Genomic DNA, 19,500 nt, shown 5'->3' on the forward strand with positions numbered 1-19,500 from the left:
TCAAAGTCTACTTGTTTTGCTGCCTCGGAGGTGGCACTGATTTATATCTAAATGCTTTATACCCACTGCCTCATTTAATCCTCACAACAACCCTATGCTTTAAGTAATATGATCATTCCACTTTACAGATGAGGAAGCCGAGGCACGGAAGGGTTAAGGGATTTGCCTTAGGTCGCACAGCCCACAAGCGGCAGAGCTGGGAGCTGAACCCTGGCAATCAAGCTCTTAACTCTAGGCTCTGCTGCCTATTACCATTTGCAGAGGTAGAACTCAGTGCCTTAACTTGGCTCCCGATCACCCTGCCTCAGTCATCTGTCTGAGGAACGGGCTTCGGGGAAGATGCTCTGAGTGCCCCCTGGTTGTAAAGCCAGGAAGAGGCAGAAATGAGATCCAAGCTGAAGGGAGGGCCCTGTGGAAGGAGCTGGACTCTGCTTTTTATGCAGCTCCAGGATAGCTGGGCAGGGCTCTGGGGGACGGCTCCAAAAGACACCCCTCTAGCCTGAGCTCACAGCCATGCCCTCCTTTGCAGCCTGAGGCCTGAGAAGATGGCGCTTTCCCAGGGCTGAGGCAGAGGCAACAGCCCCCCAGCCCCGCCCCCGCCTTCCCCTTCAGGACTCAGCTGTGGGGCGGCTGCCCAAGCTCCCGCCTCGCCCACTCCCTGGCCAAGCTGCTGCTCTGTGGTCACCTGGACCCAATTTCCTCCTTCCTGCCTCCTCCCATCTCTGGGAAGCACCCTGGGCTGCCCTGCCAATTTCCAAAGGCTTCTCCCCAAAGAAGCCATCTCTGTCTTCCCGTACCGCCACTCCCAGGTCTCCTACCCCTACTGGGAACACTCCAACTCCTCCCCTCCAGCCCCACACGTAGAGAGAATCACTTGGACCATCAGCCCATTTTCCATTTGGTTCCTGGCTGAACACTGGGTCCCCCGGCTGGATTGCGCGTTCCCTTCGCTAGGGTGGTTATCATATTGTGTGCTTTCCTCTCCCGCCATGGTGCCTGGCAAGGGAGGAGCCCGGAGCCAGTTTCCTGTGCCCCAGGAACTGAAACTTGGTGCTCAGAGGCCTGGAGCCAGCATCACCATTTGTCAAGCTTTGGAGACCAACCGACTCTTCATTTTAAGTGAAGAAAGCAAGGAGACCCAGGGACGGGAAGGAATTGCCCTGGGTCACCCAGAGGCCAGGCTGGGACTCAGACCTAGCTCTTCTGAATCTTAGGCCCAGGCTCCTGCTGCTCCATCTGGATCAAGTTTCTAATCCTTCCAGGCCCTCATTTTCAGGCATGAGACCAAAATCAATCGTCCCTGACAATATATTGTCAGAACCTGAGGGCTTTATTCTGCCTCAAATGCTGTATCTGGAAAAGTCCCAAAGGGATTATTATCCAACCTCCTTCCATCCCCTCAACCCACCCATTTTATAAACAAGCAAACTGAGACCCAGAAAGCAGAAGGACCTCCTCAAGGTCACAATGAACTGGAGCTAGAGCTGAGATCGGGTTCCATGTCTAATTCTTCGCAGGAGAATTAACCATCACCAACTCATTCATTCATTCAAAAATTCTGAGAGGTTAATAATGCCAAGCTCTGTGCTGAGTACTAAGAATATAAGGGTGAAAAAAGACAGCCATAGCTGGATGAGACATGAGGGGACTCCTGGGTACAGAAAATGTTTAGCATCACAGTGGTCTGGGTACCGGTTACATGGTGTGTTCCATTGGTGAAAATTTATCAAGCTGCATATTTCGATAGGAGCGGTTTTCGGAATGTCTCTTTCAATACAAAGTTTTTAAAGAAGACCTTCACAGGCACTGAGTTCAGAGAGCTACAGTATGCAAGAGGAGATGAGATGTTAAACAACTAATTACACAAATAATTGTTTAATTACGATTGTGACAAGTGCTACAATAAAATAGAGGGTGCTCTGGGTTATGGAGTGGGAGGAACTGATCTAGTCTTGGAGCAGTCAAAGAAGTCTTCTCAGAGGAGGTGAGGGATAAGCTGAACTGTCAAAAATGAGCAGGAGAAACTTCCCTGGTGTTCCAGCGGTTAAGAATTTGCCTTCCAGTGCAGGGTACATGGGTTCAATCTCTGGTCAGGGAACTAAGATCCCACATGCCATGGGGTAATTAAGCCCACACCCCACAACAAGAAAAGCCCAGGCGCTGCAGGGAGAAGCCCTGTAGCACAGCTAGAGAAAGCCTGCATGCCGCAACGAAAGACCCCGCGTACCACAATAAAGATCCAGTGCAGCCAAAAGACTGAAAAAACAAATGAGTAGGAATTAGAGCAGGAATGAGTCTCAGCCCCTACCTGACAACACACCACGAAGAATCAGGGACCTAAATGTGAAAGCTAACACTATAAACTCCTGCTGCTGCTGCTGCTAAGTTGCTTCAATCATGTCCGACTCTGTGCGACCCCATAGATGGCAGCCCACCAGGCTCCCCCTTCCCTGGGATTCTCCAGGCAAGAACACTGGAGGGGGTTGCCATTTCCTTCTCCAATGCTAGAAAGTGAAAAGTGAAAGTGAAGCGGCTCAGTCGTGTCCGACTCTTAGCGACCCCATGGACTGCAGCCCACCAGGCTCCTCCGTCCATGGGATTTTCCAGGCAAGAGTACTGGAGTGCGGTGCCATTGCCTTCTCCACTATAAACTCCTAGAAGAAAATAAATGGGCGTACCTTCACGATCTTGGGATAGGCAAAGATTTCTTAGGCATCAAAAGCACTCAACATAAAACAGAATTATTAGGGGATGGGGAAAAGCATTCAAGACAGAGAAAACAGTATGTGTGAAGGCCCAGAGGAAGGAAGGGGCAAGGTATGCTGGAAAGGCCAGAAGACATGGAGGCAGTGAGCAAAAGTGCAAGAGGAGGCGGAAGCCAGACTACCCAGGACTTTATGGCTTGGGTTTGGAGTTGGGACTTTATCCTGAGGGTGCTAGGCCCTGAGAGGAGGGTTCTGAATAGGGGGAGTGGCAGGAGAAGCAACTGAAGCAACAGTTGGGGGATAACTTGACCTTAACCTGGGTTTGCAAAGAATGCTACCTCCTTCGATGTGTCTGGGATTGCAAGGGGTTGCCTACACAAAAAGAGAATAAAAGGGAACACTCCCCTTCTTCCCTGCTCAGCAACTAGACAAGGCCAGGCTTGGATTCTGCTTCCTTGCAGATCAAGATGTAGTTTTACAACCTGAAAAGTCACTTCATGCAGGTGCCAGGATAAGGCGGGGCATGGCAGGTGGGGACTTGGGCTGTGAGGCTCTGTCCTGCCGGGCCCAGCCCTGGTCTTGGAGCAGCTGGAGTCTGCCAGCTCCCACTCACGCCCCAGCTCTGGCTATAGCCCCACCTCACCCCTGCTCAGCACCTGTGCCTCCTCCCATCTCGTCCTCCCTCAGAGGACTGCAGAGGCCCGGCGGGAGGAAAGAGCGCAGAGGTCAGGGGTTTCTTCTGCCCACTTCCACTCCCACTCGCATACCAACATACCTGTGCCAGAGCTGGAGTGGGACTGGGGCAGCCAGGTCCCAGCATCACTCAGGCCTCCTGCCTGCAAGGCTCTCAAGAAAGGCACTGAGGGACTTCCCTGGTGGCGCAGTGTGTAAGAATCCACCTGCCAGTGCAGGGGACGCAAGTTCGAATCCTGGCCTGGGCAGATTCCATGCGCTGCAGAGCAACTAAACACATGCTCCATGGTCCTAGAGGTGCAACTACTGAAACCCCCACGTGCCTAGAGCCTGTGCTCTGCAACAAGAGAGTAGTGGGTGCGAGGAGAACGCTGTGTAACCCAAAGAAGAGTAGCACCCACTCTCTGCAAATAGAGAAAGCCCACACAAAAGCAACGAAGACCCAGCACAACCAAAAAAAAAAAAAAAAGAGAGAGAGAAAGGCGCTGAAAGTGGTGCCTCCATTCAGTATTACCTACACTTTTTGAGCTGCACTCCAGGCAGGGGCTAGAGTTAAGAAGGTGTTCCTGCTCTCCAGGAACTCTTGGGGTAATGGGGGAAAGGGTGCAACAATATTACAAGTGCTTCACAGAGGTGCAAAGTGCAAGTGAGCCTGGAAAGTCAGGCTGATTTCACTTGGGGAACAGAGTGTGAATATCAAGCGAGATCTCCTCCAAGAGGTGACATTTGAGCTGGGTCATAAAGAATTGTAAGACTGACAGTAGGAAATGGTCTTTGTAGCAGAGGGTAAGAATTACCGGAACTACTGGGAGTGTTGGGTGCTGTGCTCAGCATCCTATGTATTCATTTAATCCTTATGATGAATCTATGAAGAAGTATTATAATTATGCCCATTTTCCCAGATGTGGTAACTGAGGCTTAGAGAAGGGAACTGATTTGTTTACAAACTTCCACATCTGGTAAATGGCAAAATTCAGACTTGAACCTAGGTCTTCCACACTCTTAACTTCTCCTACATAGAGTGGTTTGGGCAAAGGACATGTGGAGAAGGGTAGGAGGTGAGACTGAGGGGTGGGGAGACTGCTGGGGGGAGGTAGAGGTTTGGGTGGTAGAAGCCTTGGTGAGAAGTGCAGCCTTTATCCAGAGAGCAGCGGGGAGCCATCCAAGGTTCATTAGTGAGGGAGGGAGTAAAGAGGGACAGGACACACAATTAGCTTTCTGGTTTTATTTATTACTACTTTAAAGTGACTTCCCTGGTGGCTCAGATGGTGAAGCGTCTGCCTACAATGCCAGAGACCCAGGTTAGATCCCTGGGTTGGGAAGATCCTCTGGAGAAGGAAATGGCAACTCACACCAGTACTCTTGCCTGGAAAATCCCGTGGATGGAGGAGCGTGGTAGGCTACAGTCCATGGGGTTGCAAAGAGTCCAAAACAACTGAGCAACTTCACTTTAACCACTTTTAAACTTTTTATTTATTTTTGGCTACACTGGGTCTTCATTGCGGTTCATGGGCTTCTCACTGAGGTGCCATCTCTTGTCGCGAAGCACAGGCTCCAGGGTGTGGCAGCTTCAGTAGCTGTGGCGCATGGGCTTGGTTACCACATGGCATGCGGGATCTTCCTGGACCAAGGATAGAACCTGTGTCTCCTGTATTGGCAAGTAGATTCCTAATTAGGGAAGTCCCCAGCTCAAAGGAGAAGAAATTAGAGACAGAGAACCCTGTGTAAGAGTTGCTACAAAAATCCAAGGAAAAGATAGGGGTTGAAGGATGGAGAAGATGAGGTGCACTGGGAGATGGCAAGCAGAACCTGGGGGCTAAATGGCTCTGGCAGATGAAGTGGAAGGAAGAATCACAGATGATGTCCCAGGTCTGGGGCCTGTTATGTTCCAGAAAGAAGCTTAATAACAGGTCTTTAACAATATATTGGGTACCGCCTCCCTTAATCAGGGCTTCGCTCCACACATGGCACCTGCAAAACTCACCCCTGGATGGTGCTCAGTTGTTGTTCAGTCGCTGAGTCTTGTCTGACTCTTTGCGACCCCATGGACTGCAGCACGCCAGGCTCCCCTGTCCTTAACCACCCTTGCTCAAACTCGTCCATTGAGTCAGTGATACCAACCAACCATCTCGTTCTCTGTCGTGCCCTTCTCCTCCCGCCTTCAATCTTTCCCAGCATCAGGGTCTTTTCTAACGAGTCAGCTCTTCACATCAGGTGGCCAAAGTGTTGGAGCTTCAGCTTGAGCATCAGTCCTTTCAATGAACACCCAGGACTGATTTTCCTTTAGGATTGACTGGTTTGATCTTCTTGCAGTCCAAGGGACTCTCAAGAGTCTTCTCCAACACCACTTAGTCTTCTCCAAATACCCAAATGCATTCATTGCTTGCTTTTGTCCTTGGTCACCCGATACATATGGAGCACTTACTGGATGCCAGATATTCTGAGCTAGGATGGACAAGGAACAAACTGAACTAACCTCATTAGTGGCTTACTGATTGCAGCCTGGGGTCTGCATCTGAATCCTTGTTCTGCTACTTCTTGGACTGAGTCCTGGCTCAGCTTCCAGCTTGCTTGTGACTTCAGGTACATGACTCTATCTTTCCTTTTCTCAGTTTCTTCATCTGTAAAATGGGAAAACTAACCGTACCCAGCACAGGGATTAAATGGGTTAATGCATGGAAAGTCGCTGGCACTGGGTAAGCATTTTGTGTCAGCTATTATTATTATTACAGAGTTCACCTTTTAGTGGGGAGACAGATCCAATTACACAATTAATTATTTAATTACAACGGGGATAAATACCTTGAAGGAGCAGCACAGTCTGGAGGTGAGAGAGGGCTCCCCAAAGTGAGGGATGGTCCCCGCTGAGCACTGGGGCTGGCCGGTTTAAGGGTGAGGGAGAGGGGTCTCAGAGGCAGCCGACCCTCAGGCAGAAGGAGGTGCTGAGAGGTTTGTATTTCTGTTAACTCTCCCTCTTTGAAACCTCAAAATGGTGCTGAGAAGTAGGTCAGGCAGATACTCTGCCCCCATTTTCCAGAAAGGGCACTAAGACCTAGAGAGAAACAGGGACTTAGCTGGTCAGTGACAGAGCCTCCTGGTTGTTGCTCTGATCCAAGGGGCTGGAGGGGACAGGCTGAGAAGAGGCCTTTGTCCCTCTGTCTGCTGGGGCGGGAGCAGCAGGAACTGAGGCCGCAGCTGGCCACTGTTCCTTCCCCTGCCAGCAGAGCAAGTCCAGGCTCATGGCAGGGGCTGGGAACGTTCCTTTCGTCTTTTTTTTTTTTTTTTTTAAGGCACTTTAATCAACATTAAGCTGTGACTTCAAACAGACACAGCTCCCAACTGTCCTCCCTAACCCTGGGTCTCTCCAACTCCCCAGGGTAAGCCCCACCAGGCAGCCAAGTTTCCAGGAAAGGGAATGAGGCCTGGCTTCGGAATCCAAAGACTTTGTGGTGAGTCCTGGCTCAGCCTCCAACTTGCTGTGTGACCTCGGGCAGGTCACTAGCCCTCTCTGGGCTCCGAGTGTCCTCTGCAAAACAGGGAAGGGAGGGTTGAAGGACATCAGGTGGTGTGGGAGGGTGGTGGCGGTGGTGGTAGTGGTGGTGGGGGGAGCCCAGTAACCGGGTTCAGCCAGCTGCAGCCGCTTTGCTGCCCTTCAAGTTGGAGGCACTGGGGCCTCGGGGGTCCGGAAGCCGGGGACAGGCAGCCTTTCATCTCTGCTGGCCCAGGGTCACTGCAGGTTGGCAGGCCCCACATCCCGAGATCGCGTTTCAGGCTGGAAGGGGCCTTCCTGTGACCTCAGCCGGCCAGCCCGGCCCCTGCCCCCTCCTCCCCATTCTCACCAGAGGGAAGCAGGCAGCAGCCCGCCCAAGGTCACTGGCCAGCAAGTGGCTGTCCTTCGGCCTGCCCTTCCCTCCCACCCGAGCCAGCCCCCACCGGCCTCCCACTGTAAAGCCTCAGGTCTCCTGGGCCATTAGGAATCTGCCAAGCGAGGCGTGGTCTTTTTCCTCTCTCTTGTTTCTTGGCTTGTTTTCCCGGTTCTCCAACAGCCGCCTCCTGCAAAAGCCTCCGGGTGCGTGTACAGGAACATTTTTCTTTAAAAAAAAAAAAAAAAGAGAGAGAAATGCAGCCACAATTTGGGTAAAAAAGCAACCAACTCCTTAATCCTTCCCTGTAACCTCTGGCTCCTCAGCAGGGTTGGCTCCAGCCGCTGGGAAGGAAGGCCCTGCTGGGGTGAGAGGCCTGGGCTTGTTTCCCGCCCACCCCCTCCTCACCCGCCTCTGCTCTCCTTCAGGGTTTCGTCTGACTTCTGGAGCCAGGAGGAGGGCTCAGCAGAGCTCAGGAAGCATGGGGGGCTGATGGCTTTGGCCAGGGCCTCTGCCCTCTGCCCACTTGGCCACTTTCAAGGGAGGTTACACGGAGCAGGGGTTTTCACCCCTAACCCACTGCCTCTACTCCCGCTTTCATCCCTTTTTTCTCCTCTACGAGTCCCCTGCAAGTTCCCTGAGCACCATCTCCCATCTCACTGCTTCGTCATCCAGCACCAGGGCTTGGCTTTCTTTTTGTGAAAGCCATACACTTCCACACTCCAAGCCTCTATCCACTCAGACTCCTCCGTAGCGGGGCACTCAATGTCCCCGCCAGGTCTTGCTCTGTCTGCGGAACCCTTAATTAATTATCTGTTGCAGCCTCAGGACCTGGGTCAGTGCTTGAAACATCCTGGGTACTTGGTGTCTCTTGCATGAATGATTTCAAACCATCAAAAGGTCTCTAGCAATATTCAGGGTGATCCTGCAAAAGGAACATTTGATCACGTCACATCCCAGTTAAAACCCTTCCGTGCCTCCCCAGCACCCTTAGAATCCAGTCCAATTCTCCATCCCCCACCTCTTTCCATTTGCCGGATCGCATCAAAGGATTTCCTTTTTCTCCCAACACGCCATCTTTCTCTTGCCTCTGGGCCTTTGTACTTACAAGAAATTCCCCCCTGCCTGCCACACCCTTCCCCAGCTCTCACCTGGCTGACTCCCTCTGGCCAGTTACCTTGTCAGATTACCCAACAAGCAGAGGAACGTGTATTCAGGACACCAGCAAAGCAGGGACACCAAAAACAATTTTTAAAAATAATCTGATGTTTGATAATTTAAAAAACATTTAAATAGTATTCATGGCAAACATCTGAAGTTTATTGGAGTTCCTTACTCTTAACAGTTAGTTTCGTTTTTTATGTTGAATTTACATATGGGCTGGGTGGTGGTAGGTTGACATAATCTGGCTCTGATTTTTCCTTTTTTTATTTAAAAAAATATTTATTGGAAACTTACATTACCATATGTAAAACAGATAGCCAAGGGGGAATTTGCTGTGTGGCTAAGAAATTCAAACAGGGGCTCTGTATCAACCTAGAGGGGGGATGGGGAGGGGGATGGGAGGGAAGTTCAAAAGGGAAGGGATATATATATATATATATATATATATATATATACCTATGGCTGATTCAGGTTGAGGTTTGACAGAAAACAACAAAATTCTGTAAAGCAATTATCCTTCAATAAAAAAAAAAGTTATTCATTTGGTTGTGTTGGGTCTTAGTTGTGGCACGCAGGATCTTCCATCTTCTTTGCGGCATGCGGAATTTTAGTTATGGCATGTGAATTCTTAGTTGTGGCTTCTGGGATCAAATTCCCTGACCAGGGATCAAACCCGAGCTCCCTGCATTGGGAGTGCCAAGTCTCAGCCACTGAACCACCGGGACAGTTCCTTGGCCCTGATCTTTAAATCTCAGCCTAGATATCAACCGGCTTCCCAGGCAATGCTAGTGACGAAAAACCCACCTGCCACCGCAGGAGACATAAGAGACGCAGGTTTGATCCCTGGGTTGGGAAGATCCCCTGGAGGAGGGCATGGCAACCCACTCCAGTACTGCTTGGAGAATCCCATGGAAAGGTGAGCCCGATGGGCTACAGTCCACAGGGTCACAGAGAGTTGGACACCATTGAGGTGACTTAGCACAGGCATCAACTACTCCTCCAGGAAGCCTTGACCGACCCCTTGACAGGTTTAGGTCTCTCTTTTTTGGTAGTCCCAAAGCCTCTCTGGATTCTTCTTTAATACTGCTGTTTTTGCTTTACTTATTGCTTTCTATTCCCTGATTCCAAGTCTGTAAACTCCCTGGGGGCATTTCTTTCACCTCTTTATCTGCAGTGCCCAGAAGACCTAGCATAGAACTTACCCCAGCATGTTAGTTCAGTTCAGTTCAGTTCAGTCGCTCAGTCGTGTCCAACTCTTTGAGACCCCATGAATCACAGCACGCCAGGCCTCCCTGTCCATCACCATCTCCTGGAGTTCACTCAGACTCATGTCCATCGAGTCCATGATGCCATCCAGCCATCTCATCCAGCATGTTAGTATCTAGCCTTTATAGATTCAGTCTCCTTTGCAGGGTTTGCACTGTACATCATATTCTATGTCTCTATATTATAACTTTGTTTGAGGAACTCCTATCTGCCTTTCAAGACCCTACTCAAATGATCCCTCTTTTGGTAAGCCTGCCCCAATCCTCCAGTTAAGTTCTATGCTTCTGTGGGCTCCCAGCTCCTGCTGCAATCGGTGTTCCTCTCTTTCTTTCAAATAATGTATGTTTTTTTTTTTTTTTAAATTCTTGTACTTTTCCTTTTGCTGTTAGAGAGTTTTATTTTTTAAAAAATATTTATTTACATATTTATTTGGCTTCACCAGGTCTTAGTTGTGGCACTTGGCCTCTTTCAGTTGCAGCATGTGGGCTCTTTAGTTGTGGTCTGTGGGATCCAGTTCCCTGATCAGGGATAGAACTGGAGCTCAGAACTGGGAGCTCAGAGTCTTAGCCACTGGACTACCTGGGAAGTCCAATGTATGTGTAGCTTTTATGTGTGTGTTTTTCTCCCTCACTAGATTGGGAGTCACTCGAGGGCAGAGACTGGGTGGATGGATCCCTGGATTGCCAGTGCCCTGCACAGGTCTGGCAAGAGCCGTCAGCAGTAGAGGCTCACTAGATGAATAGACTAGAAGACGCTACAAAGGAGAGAAAATTCAGGCAGGATTTTGAAGGTGGGAGGGAAAAAAAAGAATAACATGCATTTACTGAGGGCACAGAATCAGTACAGATAACAGCAAATAAAACAACCACCACTGAGAGCACCAGGGTGCAAAGGGTAAGAACAGAGCTAAGCTCTGCCTCTTGTGGGCTGTGTGGCCTTGCGCAGATTATAGAGCCTCTCTGTGCCTCAGTGTCCTCATCTGTAAAATGAGGGATGGTAATAAGGGACCCCTTCCAGGGCCCAAAACTGGGCTCTTGTCTAACTCTCAGAAATGACTTGTCCAAGGAGACACATATGCTGACAAAGCAGGAGATTTTATTGGGAAAGGGCACCCGGGCTGAGGGCAGGAGGGTAAGGGAAGCCAGGGCAACTGCTCTGCCACGTGGCTCTCAGTCTCGGGTTTTATGGTGATGGGATTAGTTTCCGGGTTGTCTTTAGGCAATCATTCTGACTCAGAGTCCTTCCTGGTGGTGCATGCCTTGTCCAGCCAAATAGATGCCAGAGAGAAGGATTCTGGGAGGTGGTTGGACATGTGGTGTTTCCCTTTGACCTTTCCTGAACTCTTCCGGTTGGTGGTGGCTTATTAGGTCCGTGTTCCTTACCAGGACCCCCTGTCATAAAACAGCTCATGCAAATGGTTACTATGGTGCCTGGCCAGGGTGGACGTTGCAGTCAGTAATCCCTCACAGTAATGGGATCCACCTCACCAGGAATCAAGTAGACTAATATTTGCCAGGTGCTGAGAGCTGTGCCAGGCACACGTGGGCACTGGGTGTGTTGCCATCACTGTTACCAACTCCATTGCTGAGCGCTTTGGTTGTGCTGGGCACTTTCATCTGGCTTCCCTGTTTAGTCCTCACAGCGGCCTGAGAAGGGATTGTTGTCTCCTTGTATCAAGAAATGAGGTGTAAGCAGGCCAAACAGCTTGCGGAGGCCACTCCCTGGCTAAGCGGCAGGAATGGGATTTGAACTCAAGGCTTTCTGGCCTGCCCGCCCACCCGTGTTCCTTGACTATGTGGCACCTGCCTGCAGGAGGAGGGGGGAGGGAGAGAAGATGGCACAGTGGGAAGGCAGGGGGAGGCTTCGCCGAGCTGGGGGCCTCAGGAGCAGAGCGGCAGGCATTTTTCTAGAGCTTTCATTTCCGTCTGCCTCTTCTGAGCAGGTGAAAAACCCCACAGAGGGCCCTTCACTTGAGTCCTCCCCCTCCTCCTCCCCCTCCCAGCGCTGTCTCATCCCCCATGCTGGGAGGGGGGGAGGTCAGGCTTGCCGTGGGGGTTGCAGGCATGGGGAGTGAGGTGGTGGGGGAGCATCATTCCAGATCCTTCCCCTCCAGCACCGCCCCCCTCCCCCTCCCCCCACCTTCCCCCATCAAAGTCGCTCCGGGGAGGAGAGAGCATTCCAGGTGGAAGGAATGGCAAATGCAAAGGCTGTGGATTCAGGATGTGGAGGCGGGGAAAGCCTGCAAGCTTGGCTGGAACCGAGGTTCGGGGGCCCCCTGGGATTGCTCAGTGGAGAACTTGTTTGACGAGAGGGAGGGAGGGAGAGAGAGAGAGATGCAGTGGACCCAGCCTGAGCTAAGGATGCCAGAGGCAGGGCAGTGGCTTGGAGACCATTCTGCCTCTGAGCACAGTCCTCTCCACCCTCTTGCCTTCAGGCAGGGGTTGTGTGAAGGGGTCAGTGTGATTCTCTGTGGTCCCTCTGCCCTGAATCCCTGTGCTCTGGCAGTTCTGTAACAGGCATGGGTTCATGGCGTTTGGTGCCTTCTTTCACTGTGCTTGTGCTCCCTCCAGCCCTACAAGATCAGTACGATTCACTCCATTTTATAGATGAGAAGACTGAGGCTGACTGCCCCAAGGTCACACACACAGGAGTAAGAGGCAGATCTGGGACTCGAATCCAGGACTGTTTCCAGAGATGGCAATCTGCCTGGTATGCGCTATACTGGCTGTGACTGCTTTTCTGGAGTGCTCGCCATCCCCATAGCAACAAGGAGAGGAAGCCTTGTGCTGAAGAGTACTTTATAGTTCATGCAGGACTTGTTTTTTCTGCTCCTCACAACAGCCCTAGGAGGCAGAGCTATTATCATCCCTATTTTATAGACAAGGAAACTGAGGCTCAAAGACGGGGTGTGACTTGGCTAGGACAGAACCATTAAGTGGCACAGTTGGGACTCAAACCAGTTCTGGTGACTTGATGTGTCTTCCTGCTTCCCCTTGTAGAGGGAGAAGTTATGTTCCCTGATCTTATCAGCCGTCGAGGACAGGGAACAGGCAAGGGTTATTTTCTAGAACTGGTCGGAAAGGAACAGTGTTTGGTCTTCAGAACCTGGGACTTAGCAGCAATGATTATTTCATCGTTCCAGGTGAGAACTCCTTGGGTACTAGAAAGAGGGCTTGCCTCTCAAAAGCACCAAGCCCTCTCAAGTTCCAAGGTTGGGTTTAAATTGCAGTCATATTGTTTCTTTTTTTTAATTAATTTATTTAATTGGAGGCTAATTACTTTACAATATTGTAGTGGTTTTTGCCATACATTGACATGAATCGGCCATGGGTGTACCTGTGCCCCCTTATCCTGAACCCCCCTCCCACCTCCCTCCCCCAAAACACCAATACAGTCATATTGTTTCTTGACTGTTTGGCCTTGGGTAAGTCACTTGACCTCTCTGTGCTTCCTTTATCTCATTTGGAAAATGACAACAACAGGACCTAAATTATAGGCCTGCTGTAAGAATGTATGAGTAAAGCGCTTACCCCATGGCTGGCACATAGCAAATGCTCAATGTTAGTGCTTATTATTAGTAACAGTTATGGTTTTTTTTTTTGGCAGCACCATGTGGCTTGTGGACCTTAGGTCCCCAACCAGGGATCGAACCCATGCTCTTGGCAATAAAAGTGTGGAGTGCTAACCTTGACTGTCAGGTAAGTCTCAAGATTAGTTATTAGTATTAAGATGCACAGCACCTCCCCTTCTGAAAGTAACCTATCTCCATTGCCTGAAAGGAGAAACGAAGTCTCCTATTGCCAGACAACCTTCAAGCAAAGCACCAGAATCTTACCTAGCACAGACAGTAACTGCCGACATCAATAATAATAATTAAGGCGAACATTCAACAGCTGCAGCTATGTGCCAATCACTGTGCTAATTATTTCACATTTTTAATATTTATTTACGGCTGCATCAGGTCTTAGTTGCAGCATGCAGGATCTATTGTTGTGATGTGCAAGTGCCAGAGCATGGGGCTCTGTAGTTGTGCCCCACTTGCCCCGCAGCATGTGGCATCTTGGTTCCCTGACCAGGGATTGAACCCATGTCCTCCGAAATGGCAGGTGAATTCTTAACCACTGGACCAGCAGGGAAGTCCCTGCATTTGAGATAAAGATGTGATAATCTTCACATCTCTGAGAATCAGGAGCAATTATCACCCCCATTTTACAGATAAGGAAACTGAGGTTCAGAGAGGTGAAGTCATCTGCCCAAGGTCACACTGGCAGGAAATGGTACAGATGTGACTTGAACCCAGGCTTGCCTGGCTCCAGTCTTTTATGACAATTAAAGTCAGATGACAACTTGCGTGGTACCCAGGAGCTTGCATCAGCTCTCTCCCAATATCAGTATTAATCAGTTAACACTAATTGCTAATTAGTATTAGCATTATTCATCTACTGGATATGCTGCCTTAGGCTCACCTCCCTCCATGCTGTGAAGGCTAAACATCATTTGTGAAGTGCCTTCTATGTGCCAGAGTGTCTTATACACATTTCCACACAGAATCCTCACTCCCTCACCTTATTCTACCACTATCCCCACTGACTGGAAGAGGAGCTGAGGTACAGAGAGGTGTGGTGACTGCTTCAGGTCACATGGTTCAAGGAGAGATGGCAGAGCCAAGATTCAAGCCCAGGGAGGTTGATGTCAACACTCAGGCACTACCAGAAAAGAACAGAGACTCTTGGAGAATGGCCTCACTTTCACGCCAGTTGCCTTATCCTGTAACACCTTATTTGTTTAGGCCCACAGCAAGTTCTCTCCCCAATGCTGCAATTCACCCCCATGGGCCTGGGCCTGGATGCTTTTAGCATGCTTTCTCTTGGCCTCCAACACTTCTTCCAACCATCTGCAGCTTAGTTAATCCCCATTCATCAACGCATCTCTTCAGGAAGCTTCCTGAGACCCCATCTCAGTTCCTGACATTCATTCTCATAAACACATTGTACTTTGCCTCCTTATTCCTTATCATAGCTTTTGATTTGTCTGATCATTTAACAACTTGCTTCCTCATCAAACTGTAAGCCCGATGAAGGTATGAGTCTGTTTTGCTTACCACTGTAGCTACACTGCTGGCAGGCTGCCTTACACATGGTTGGTGTGTAATAATTTTTTTACTGAATGGATGAATCCATGAATGAATAAATAGCTATCAGGCACTTTACACACATGACTCATTAATTCCACAATTAACTTATTGAATCCTCACAACTGCTATGTTGTCCCCATTTTAGAGAAGACCTGGGTGAGGCTGAGAGTTAGTTACAAAGTAGTGGAGCTTGGATTCAATCTTAGGTTAGTCTGCCCTAAAGTCATTGACCTCTGCATAGCACCTGCTGCCTCCCAGCGCCCAGTGGCCACAGTCAGGATTTAAATAGTCATCCGCCGTCAGACCACATGGCCCAATTTGAGCCTGGAGGTCACTGACTCAGCGGGCACTGGGGCCTTATGGGCACCACCCACTTGGTGGTTTCTGTCCTTCTGACGTCTTAGACTGCTCCCTCCTCACACTCCCTTTTTGGCTCCCTTCTTTTCCAGAGAGGGAAAAGGACTAGGAATTATAGCCAAGGCAGTCCTTCCGAGAAAAACAATCCTGCGGTGAAAAGAGCCCTGTTCCGAGAGCAGAGAGACCTGGACATAAGTCCTGGAATGGAGACTGCCCCTCTTGGAGCTTCTGCGTCCTTACTCAGGATTCTACCCTGGGTTTTTGACCCACCTGTCATCCCTTACCCACCTCCTGGTTCCTAGGCCCCCAGAAACAGTTCGGGTACATCCCTTGGCTTCTTTTTCCCAGGAACCTCGGAGCTGGGGAGTGGCTTATTTTTCCCAGGAACCTCGGAGCTAGGGAGTGGTCACCTAAGTCTATGGTTACCAGAGAGATGGGGGATTGGCCTGAGGGCACCCTCAAGAATCTCCCTGGAATGCTAACAAGTTGGAGGAGAGGTCTTTCTCAGGGGACACCAGACCTGGAAGGGAGAAATACAGAAATGGAAGCCAAAATATATAGGTTTGAGTCCCAGGGTCATTTCAAATTCCCTGGGCGACTCAGGGTTAAGTCATGGCGTTTTTAGTTTTCTCTTTTGCAAAATAAGGACAGTATCTGCCTTTAAGAGTTGCTCTAGAGAACTAACTGAGGTACAATGTGAATCCGGCCTGCAACCTTTTATGATCGGCAAGACGTGCATATATACCCACTCAAGCATGAATCCTTAAACACTACAGGACAAGAGGCAGACGTGACTGCTCCTACTTTGCAGGACAGACTGAGACCCAGATAAGTTGAGAGAGTTGCCTGAGGTCGCAGAGTTCGGTGGCGGCTGAACCAGGATCCAACTCACCTGACCCTGGCCTTTCACACCCAGCACCCAATCCCAGGACCCCGGGCGTCACCCCAGAAGGACCCTTAGCGGCAGGCGGGAGCCTGTGACTCACTCTCCCCGCCCTACTTTCTGCAGGCCGGACACCGGTCGGGAAGGAACAAAACTATCAGTAACTTTAGGGGTGTCCACAGAAACTTTATAGGTTTGACCCATTCATCCTGTCAAAGATCCTGGTTATTTGAACTCTAACAAGAAGAATTCACCTCCCGATACACTTTGTACGAGTTTTTAAGTGGGATTTTCCTACTTTGAATATAGGGGTTGGTTTAGTTTCAAAGTCACCCCCACTTCACTTGGTTTGCCCCTTGCTGTTTACTCCGATTGCGGAAGTAGCTCGGGTGGAGCTCCCGGGACAGTACCCTTGAGTACGTCGTTTGCGTAGCTGTTAACTGACATTCCACTCAGGCCAATGGAAAGCCCGGAAGTCCCAGGCGGGTGGGACAGCGAGCCAATCAGGGCGGTTGGCGGGGTGTGGCTGCGTCCCCGGGCGGGGAATCGCGTAATGGCGGACGCGGGCCGGGCGAGCGCGGCTGGGGGCGTATCGCGCTGAGCGGGGGAGGGGGGGGTCCGGCTGTGTGGCAGCCCGAGAGGCGGCTGGAGAGAACAGACCCTGTGCGGAGAAGGGCGGCCGGCCAGCCCTTCTGACGCTAAGGGCGACCGCGCGAGACCAGGTGAGCAACAAGTCCCCGCGGGCGGGCCCAGCCGTGAGGCGCCGGGCCCTGTCGGGCCGCCCCTCCCGAGTCGCTCAGGGTTCCGGGGGAGTGGGTGCCGCGCCTCCAGCCGCAGACCGATCGAGAGCCGGTGAGCGGTCAGCACGGGGTGATGTCTTACAGTACACTCCCCTCCCCAGAGAGGAGATGTCCCGGAGACCCCCTCGGAGGCTTGGAAGGGCCCGCGAGGCAGCGAAAGTACCCCAACCTGATTTATCTGTGCTTCCAACTCGCTGTGTGACCTTGGGCAAGTCACTTCCCTTTCTGGGCCTCGTTTTATCCATTTGTAAAACGAAGGCTTTGCGGGCAGACGTTGTCAGAGATCTTGGGCAAGTTCTTCTCTCGGCGGAGCCTCAGTTTCCATCTCGGCCATGAAGGCATTAAAGCGCTCTTTGAGACTTCTGGCCAGAGTGGTCGAGAGGAATGTGTAGTGTACGTGAGTGTAGGTGTGTGTCCAGGATGGTCTGCAGAGTAACAAGGAAAGTTGGCTAAAGGGGCCCATCGAGGAAGACTCTGGATGGACCCCAGACTATAATGGGGTGGGGTCTGGTTGTCTTGGTCTTCCAGGACCGTAGAATCTCTGAGATGGGGAAGTTTTGTACAGTTCTTCATAGAATCGGAGAAGAGGGAGGGATCCTTGGAGCCTCTTGGGGCTGTGATTGAAATTTAGGCCCCAAAGAACTTGGGGTTTTTTTTTTGGGTGGGTTAGAAGAAACATTTATGGTGCCCCTACTGTGTGTCAAACAGGTTCTTGTTTAATTTTTACAGCCACGCTTGAGAATTTACAGGTAAATAAGTTTCAGAGGACTTGAGTAACTTGCCCAAGGTCACACAGTAAGGTTCAGAGCTTACCAACATTAGGGTGTTTCCTTTGAGAATCACTGGTCAAGGGGCAATTGACTGTCTACTTAAAGGAAGTTTGTTTTGTCATAAATGGGGGAGGGGTTGGGTCCCAGACACTTGAATTGACTTCTAACAAGGAGACAGGCTGGGTCTTAATCTCTGGATGGTTAATCATAAGTACATCCCCTTTGTTCAATTTGTGAGTTGGAAAGGACCGTTACCGAATTGTAAAAGTCACTCGGAAGTATGTCAGAATCTCAGAGAACTCCGTTTGAATCCTGATTGCATGGCCAGTAGAAGTTCACTAACTGTTGGTGCATAGACTTGACTCTTGGTTTGGAATGGTGCCAGACTAGTAACTTTTTCTCCTCCCTAAGAAGGCCAAGCTTTCTTGGGATGGAAGAAATTTCCCATTCGTTAGTGCAAATTTCTTTGGATTCTTGGGGTGAAAGTTTCAATAGCCTGCCTCTTGAAGTGAGATACTCCTTTCTTTTTGCTTCCTGTTATTTGACTTCTAGATTAGTGAAGATTGTGGACCTAGAGTGGGTACTACAACTAAATTGCAACTCTTAATTTTTCCAAGTCTCAGAGCTTTTGGTTAATCAAAATGGTAGGACAGCAGTGTGCATTGTTCTCATATGTCAACAGTAGGGAAGTAAATTGGAAGAGGAAGTTGCTGAGAAGGAGGGCGTTTCTTAGCATTGGAGCCAATATGTATTTCTTTGTTTGAAATTCTAAAACCAGAAAAGCAACTGAAGGAGGAAGCAAGGAAAGAACTGTGAAACTCTTTTTCCCATTGAAATGTTTTTAAGGACTTTTCTGTTGCTGTCCCCTGTCTAAGGCTCTGGTTTCACAGAAAAAGTCACTTGAAATATGTTCTACGTTCAGAGATTATATTCTAGAATGAAAGAATTTTACATCTTCAACCTTCTGAGATAATTTTTAAAAAGTCAGAACTGAATATGTTATTTGTCAGTGAATGATTGTTTTTCTCAACATAATTACCAATTGTAGTCTTTGGGATTTTTTTTTTTAATCAGTGATTTAAATTAGTGTGTTTCAGCCTGAGAGGACTTGATCTAGATATTGGATGATGCAAATGTCCCCATTAATTGGAAAGCAAAAAATGGTGTGTTTTTTGACATTTGTTAAGTCTTTATAATGCTTTATTTTACAGGATTGTATAGTTGTGAATAGTTAAAGACATTAAATTTGTTATCTATTACATGTAAAGATTTACATTTACTCTTAACATCAGTTATATTTTCTGTAAAAGATTAGTCTTAATTATATATAGTTTATCTGCAGTACCGTGAGCGGGGGGAGGTTCTTGGGATTAGTTGTGCTTCTGAATTTAGAATTTTGAAAAAGAAATGTACAAATATTGTAAGTTATGTAACATCCCTGAAAGGTGTGGGGCAGCACCTTGTAATCAAACATACTTCTGTTTCTGCAGTAAAATGTCAGAATGTTCACACCAACTGGGATAAATAAATGTTATAAATAGCGTCATGTCATTTAATTTATAGTCATTTCATGTCAGGATTTGCCACCAAATGAATAATGAACACATGTTTTTTATAGCCTTTTGGATTTTGGAAATAAGGAATTGTGGAATTTTATGGATATAGTTTATATGATGAACAATTACAAGGACAAATATTGTCAACCAAGCAAATTTTAAAGTCATAGGTCCTGAAAACAGTATTACATAGAAGACACTTTTTTTCTTTCATATTTTTTATTTTAATATACATTAATATGCATTTTTCCTCAAGTACAAAATTTTACCTTTTAATACTGTTATTGGTCTCTGTCTTAGATGTTTGAA

The 19,500-nt window shown here is 49.0% G+C and overlaps 1 protein-coding gene and 1 long non-coding RNA gene across 5 annotated transcripts in view; one reads left to right on the plus strand and one right to left on the minus strand.

Annotated features, from left to right (window-relative positions):
- Window positions 1-4,842: 4,842 nt before the first annotated feature.
- LOC138434354 (uncharacterized) lies at window positions 4,843-16,180 on the minus strand. 2 transcript variants are annotated; one of them, XR_011254753.1, is made up of 7 exons: window positions 16,075-16,180; window positions 9,628-10,445; window positions 8,093-8,186; window positions 6,787-7,489; window positions 6,201-6,450; window positions 5,875-6,019; window positions 4,843-5,046 (listed from the first exon to the last, which is right to left on the minus strand). It is a non-coding gene; the product is annotated as an uncharacterized lncRNA (long non-coding RNA). The 2 variants fall into 2 exon arrangements; XR_011254754.1 differs by lacking the exons at window positions 9,628-10,445; window positions 16,075-16,180 and adding an exon at window positions 8,283-8,365.
- Window positions 16,181-16,456: 276 nt separating this feature from the next.
- Window positions 16,457-19,500, plus strand: part of WASF2 (WASP family member 2) — a 70,660-nt gene continuing 67,616 nt past the window's right edge. Inside the window, exon 1 of one of the 3 annotated variants that reach the window (XM_069578907.1) lies at window positions 16,457-16,787. The gene's annotated coding sequence lies outside the window, so the exon portion shown is untranslated. Of the gene's footprint in view, window positions 16,788-16,816; window positions 16,918-19,500 lie in introns of those variants that run through there. The other 2 variants (XM_069578908.1, XM_069578910.1) reach the window with 2 other exon arrangements.

The sequence above is a fragment of the Ovis canadensis genome, chromosome 2, assembly GCF_042477335.2.
Source record: "Ovis canadensis isolate MfBH-ARS-UI-01 breed Bighorn chromosome 2, ARS-UI_OviCan_v2, whole genome shotgun sequence".
In the NCBI taxonomy this organism is placed as follows: domain Eukaryota; kingdom Metazoa; phylum Chordata; class Mammalia; order Artiodactyla; family Bovidae; genus Ovis; species Ovis canadensis.